Source organism: Taudactylus pleione, unplaced genomic scaffold (genome assembly GCF_031769625.1).
Source record: "Taudactylus pleione unplaced genomic scaffold, aTauple2 ptg000038l, whole genome shotgun sequence".
Lineage (NCBI taxonomy): Eukaryota > Metazoa > Chordata > Amphibia > Anura > Myobatrachidae > Taudactylus > Taudactylus pleione.
Window position 1 is genome coordinate 1,155,620 of NW_028284440.1, and position 7,065 is coordinate 1,162,684.

A 7,065-nucleotide genomic window follows, 5' to 3' on the forward strand; every position below is an offset into this window, starting at 1 on the left:
GCCATAACTGAGATATCTTGGTCCAGAATTAACTTTTTGGCCAAGTGTGCCCCACTTCTGCCAAGCCTCATGGCCAATCATTATAAATACTGTAACTTGACCAGAGGCCCAGAAGTGAAACATACCTGGCTATAGAGGGCACTTCAGGACTAATATGAGACAATTATGCGATGATCACGTGCAATTCTGAGGTGCATTTTTTGCCAGGAGCTCTCGTGGCTACCAATTCTCCTAAACATGAGAAATATTGTCATCTGGTCAGGGGTGTCTATCTGCTTTATGCAAAGAACTAAATAGATTTTGCATCAGTAGCCACATTTAAACACAAGTTAGCACTTTATTGACAGTTTTTCATTATACAGGTGGAATGGGATTGAAATGCCTGCGGCTTTAGCCACCGGTTCAAATCCTGACAGCGGCTGCCCAAAAGGAGGAAATTCTGACAGCGGCACGTAAGTAAGTAACCTAACCCTCCCCTCTTCCCCACTCTCCCCCCCTAACGCTCCCTTAGGGATGCCTAAACCCAACCCCCCCTCCCCGCACCCTGAACCTAGCCCTCCCGGGAGGTTTCCTACCCCTAACCTCCCCCCCAGTGGCGCCTAACCCTAACCCCTTATTGATTCCTACCTATCTATACCTTCTAACAATCGATTCCTGCCTATACCTTCTAAAATTGTCGCAATTCAGCGTAATGAGTCGCACAAGAAATAATTGCCTTCAGACTTTGAATGTGGTTCCAAAGCACAAAAAGATATTATTCAATAAAAGCAGATGGTTACACGCTGTGATCTAAATACAATTAGCGCAAATAAATCATACAGACCCAAGATACAGTTGTTACATACGCACGCGCTCTGGGCCCAGATACCGGCATCAGCATTAGAAACCTCCGTCAACAGCACAGCAAGAAGACTCAAGACTGGGGTTAGAGAGCACACATATATACTCTTGCAGGGATGGGCAACACAATAAACAAGTTTGACATGATTCCATTGGTTCTTCTTAAAGGTGCTTTTGTTACAGGATAGTTCATAGGTCAATTCAAATAGACACAAACAGCCTCCAACCGCCCTTTGTGTCCTTTTTCCTGCTGCATGCTAATCTAAGCTGCTAACATTACAGAGTACATTTTAATGTTTTAACTCTCTATAGTCCATAGTTTGCAGACGCATGTTCCGATCTTCTCACCAATGATACCGGAAATCTGTTGAGACACAGTGGATCAGTACAACATCAAACACGGTCTGCTTACCATGTACTAAACCTTAGATTACAAATAATCTTTATTTCACAACATTAATAATTACTGAATAAACCTTGAATATTACACTTTAATACTAGGGAACCTTTTATGTAAGTGTGCAGTGTGTAAGTATTGGGGAATTGGGAAAAGACGCTAATTAGCGCTGTGTGACTATGTGTTTTGTGGAGTACATTATGGTACGTTTTGTAGGGATAATCATTTTATATGTTTTAGTGACTATCTGTATTTACATGGTGAGGACTTTTAACTTCTTTCTATTGCGTGGGAATCGCACGACGCTAAATAATAGCATCGCCGTATATACTTATAATGGCGAGTTTCACTAAAATGGCGCTGGGCGGCCAGTCGCAAAATGGCATTGCGCAGATCTAATTTTAAACCGATCCTGTCTCAGCCAATTATCCAGCTTCGACAGTCCACCCTTTCATAGCAAACAACATGCTATCATACTCTGTTTTTAAAATTAATTTAGGCTTACAATATGACATATTATTCAATGTTATATTATGGGATGGCACAAGGTGGCTCTTAATCCTTCAATAATGTGTCTCTAGGAGGGGACATAAAACTACCCTTATATGCACACCGCAGATCTTGGGAGATCATGGGAAAGATGTGGGGATGCACCAATCCTATAAAGGAAGTCTTGAGGGGGAATAGGGACTTACATTATTCAACAATAACATTTTAATAACACATGTCTAAATATTATACATTATATGATGGTATTTCCTAGATCAGGGTTATAATGCAGTCCTACATTTACCTCAGTATTCATATTGTTGCCACTAACCACCTTTGATTCACCCTATCTTTACATTTTCCACATTTCAACACAATAGGAACACACCTGACACATAAGCCAATTACTATGATAACAACCAGTATAAGGATCAGGAGTTTACCTGTGCTTGCAATCATTTCCTGGACCCACTCTCCTAGACCTGAGAACCATTTCACTGGGTTCAACCATGAAACCCATTCCTCTACCTTCTCCTCTACTTCAGCCACTGAAGCATTATGGTTCTTTCGAAATTCCCATTTTAGCTGCAGAATTTCATCCATCTTCCGGTCTGTCACCTCCTTGGGATTGCTGGTATCATTTGTAATATAAGTGCAACAGTTTACTCCAAATTGGGTGGCCAAAGTTACGCAATACCCTCTGGTGACAGCTGTTAAATAATTTAACACTAGTCAATATTGCACCAGTTCTTTCTTGTACGCTTGCAATTCCCTACCTGTACACCTGAATGTATCATCATACATCTCAGTGATATTATCTATTAATTTAGCAAGATCTTGGATAGATCTAAAATTTAGTGTACCCCGAGTGATCCTGGTGGGATCCAATGCTACTAAAACTTGAAAGCCAGTTGTCTCACTAATTAACTGTGTGGCTTTATGCACATCACCAGGTATCATATTTCTTTTGTCTCTGTGTTCATACTGTGTGTGAAGGTATGGTGATTGTGTGTCTTTATGAATACCAATCATTTCACCATGTGTGAGGGTCATAACTTCAGGAACTACTCTTCCCAAGTAACACAAACCTTCAGAACTCGGAGAGAGCCACTTTTCCACTTTCCTTCCACATATAAAATATACATCATCGGGGAGAACATAAGGAATAGAATGCATCATAATCATCCAACACATTTACCTAACAAATGATCCTATCTCAAGTTCTCCCATCTGGCTAATACATGTTTCTGGTTGTATAACTCTGGCACAGTACCCTTCTGATACTCCGCCAACCATTTCTTTGGTGTTACTCAGTGTATATTTATACCGGAAATGTCTTCCAGCTGACCTAATTGTGCGTAACAGTTCATAATTTATAGGCTCACGGTCAGCTCTTTGTGAGAAGGTCATCGTCTGGTTATTCCCAGTCACCTCCCAACTCCCTGGTTCATTGGAGTTGGTGATGTTTAAACATAAAAGTGTTTTATCTGCCTGGTACTGGTGGAGCTTAAAATGGGGTGGTTTGGTATTAAGAAATTTTCCGTCCAGTGTCTTCCTTTTTTGCAATTCTAAAATTTCAGAGATATGTAATGGGAATGGCACTAATCCTACATTATGCTGTCCTTGGGGCACGTGAGAGCACACCCAACAGTCGGTTTGGTTGAAAATTACGGACCCACAGAACTCACACATACAATAATCCTCAGACGATAGACCTTCACACTGTCTCCGAGTATCCAAAATAGCAGATCTCTTAACAATTACTGTACTAAAATTGGTCAAACACCCCCTGATTGGCATAGCACTCCTCCTTTCGACTTCACTCCATCAATACTGCCATCAGCTCCCATTTCCTCTATCAGTCCCCCGTCACAGAAACCAGAAATCCCCGAACAAATCAGGATGATGGAAACTCTGGAAGAGAATATAAAAGTGAACACAGCAGACCAGTCCATTGCCGCAGCAAGGACATGCAAATTTCTTTAGCTCAGATATCTCATTGCAACCTTTTAACCCTCCTGGAACAAGCTTGTGATCGACAGGTCCACGTTATCAGCCTCGTCTCCGCAATGTTTCTCCACCGGTTGGTTGACCTTCTTACAGTGAGTGGAATGGACCCAGGTATCTCTCTTGGCCACCTTCAAAGATATGGTACTCGTCAGCAACACCTGATATGGACCTTCCCAACGATCAGTCAAACAACCTGAACGCAAGAAATTTCTGATCATAACATAGTCTCCAGGTTCAACATCATGACAGTTTGTTTCAGGCATATCATGGGACAGCAATTCCAGTTTCTGCTGTTGCTGTTTTAACTGTTTACTCATTGTTATAAGATACCTTACAGTTACCTCGTTGTTACCTTTCAAATCTTCCTGCGGACTTATAATCACATGAGGTTGTCTACCAAACAGTATTTCAAAGAGGGACAGATTTAGAGGGGGTCTAGGAGTGGTCCTTATGCTACGTAGGACCAACCGTAATGCTTATGGCCATCCTAGTCCAGTTTCTGCCATTATCTTACTTAATTTATTTTTAATAGTACCGTTCATCCTCTCCACCTTGGCACTGGCTTGCGGTCAGTAGGGGGTATGAAGTCGACTATTAATACCCAGCAGTTTACACATATTTTGAAAAACATCACCTGTGAATTGAGTACCCCTGTCACTCTCGATAATTTTAGGGATACCGTATCTGCACACAAACTCCTGTACAATTTTCTTGGCAGTGAACGCAGCAGTATTAGTGGCAGCTGGGTAGGCCTCAACCCAATTGGAAAATACATCAGTGCACACTAATACATACTTGAGATTCCTGCAGGATGGTAATTGGATGAGATCAATTTGTATTACCTGGAAAGGTCCATCAGTTGGAGGAATGTGAGATGGTTCGGTAGGGATCGTTTTCCCAATGTTTTTCCTCAAGCAGGTCAGACAGGACATTGCTCTCTTTTCCACTTGAGAAGAAAAACCCGGTGCGCACCAGTATCAATTGTTTGAAAAGTCATGATTTGTTCAATTGGTACATTCATTTTTAATCCTGCTGCCCATTTTGCAGCTTCGTCTGCCCTGTTGTTGCCCAGTGACACCGGATCATCCTCACATGTATGGGCTTTACACTTAATTACTGCCACTGCCTTTGGCAATTGGATTGTTGTTAATAGTCCTTTTATATGTTTGGAATGTGCAATTGGTGTGCCTGCTGCTGTCATAAATTTTCTCAGACGCCATAAGGCACCGAAATCGTGTACTACCCCGAAGGCGTACCTAGAGTCAGTGTAGATATTAGCAGATTTACCTTTCACTAATTCACACGCTCTCTTTAGTGCCACCAGTTCCGCCACTTGGGCCAAGTGTGGTGGGCCTAAACGTTCGGCTTCTATAACATCCTCGTCATTTATCACAGCATAACCTGTACATAACTCTCCAGTGTCAGTTTGTCTATGACAACTCCCATCCATGTAAAATGTCACATCCACATTTTCTAAAGGTGTATCCCGTATGTCAGGTCTTGCAGTAAAGGTTTGATTCAGATATTCCATACAATCATGTGCATCAATATACCTGCAGAACTCACCTGTTGACAGTGGCTCACCTCTCTCCACCCTTTGTGCATCATGTTGCACAAATGGTAAATACGTAGCTGGATTTAATGTACTGCACCTTTTGATGGTGATGTTTGCAGGTGCTATTAAGGCTAGTTCCCATTTTGTGAACCTAGCTGAGGAGACATGTTTGGTTTGGGCAGAGTTTAGCAAAGCAGATACAGCATGGGGAGTATAGACAATCATATCATGGCCTAGTACCACATCCTCACTCTTACTGACCAATAGAGCAGTTGCTGCTACACTTCTTAAACACGTTGTGATCTTGCCACAATGTCCAATTATGCACTGTAGTATGCTACAGGCCTACTGGCATCACCATGTTTTTGTGTGAGGACACCTGCTGCACAACCATCAGCTTCCGTACAATACAAATCAAAAGGTTTTTCTTAATCAGGTATTCCCAATGCAGGTGCTCTTGTCAGACTATCCTTAAGATTAAGGAAAGCCTGCTCTGATTCCTCTGTGTGTATGACATGACCAGGCTTTGAGGAAGAGACTAAGGGGGTCATTCAGAGTCGGTCACAAGCGCTGAGCGCTCGCAACTGACTCGATGTTGCCCCACTGGGCATGCGCACGACGTAGCCAGCTCGCATGAGCGAGACCCGGCCAGCGACGGATTCTCCATCACTAGGGGTCTCGCACCAAAGGGGGCGACCTGTTGATGGTGAGTGACAGCTCGCCCCATTTGGGAGGCGGGCAGGGGGCGTGCCTGCCCAAACTGAGGCATTCCCACCAGAACGCTTTCCATTTGGGGGCAACCCCACTGACATCATTGCTGATGGTCACTAGAGCTGAGGGTGTTAACCCACAGCTTAGCGATCGACAAGGAGGCAGTCATTCAGGATACAAGCGGCCGCCCTGATTCAGTGCGACCGCTTGCAACTAATGACCGCCTCTGAATGAGGTCCTTAAGTCCTGTAATGGCAAGGCCAAAATAGAAAAACCTGGGATCCACATTCTGCAGTATCCACACATTCCCAAGAAGGTACGAATTTGCTGTTGATTCTGTGGCAGTGTCATGTTCTGTATGGCCTGGATTCTGTCTTATGTGAGAAGTCTTAACCCCTGAATTAGGCAGTGTCCCAAATATCTAACCCTGGACTGGTATGGCTGTAGTTTGTCCTTAGCAACCTTGCTATCCTGTTTGTGAGAGATGAAGCAACAAAAGTTTAGTATCATTTAAACATGACATAAACGAATCAGAACATAACAATAAATTGTCCACATATTGTATTAGAACAGATCCATTGGCAGGTTGAAAAGATTGTAAACAGTCGTGTAAGGCCTGGGAGAAGATAGTGGGGCTGTCTATGAAACCCTGGGGAAAATCGTGTCCATGTGTAGTGTACACCCCTGTATGTAAAGGCAAATAGGTACTGACAGTCAGGATGAAGAGGTACAGAGAAGAAAGCAGAACAGAGGTCAACGACAGTGAAATGGGTTGCATTGGGTGAGATCTGCATAAGAATGATTTTGCACTACAGGAAATTGGCTCTCCACCACCTTATTAACCCCTCTAAGGTCTTGTACCAGCCTATAACCCCTCCCACCACTCTTCTTTACAGGACAGATGGGACTGTTGGCTACACTAGCTGTACGAACTAAAATCCCCTGCTGTAACAATCACTCAATTATAGGATAAACCCCTAATTCTACCTCCTGTTTTAATTAGTACTAGGGAATTTTAGGAGCCTCATGCGCAACTCTCTCAGGGATGTCTAGAAATACACCA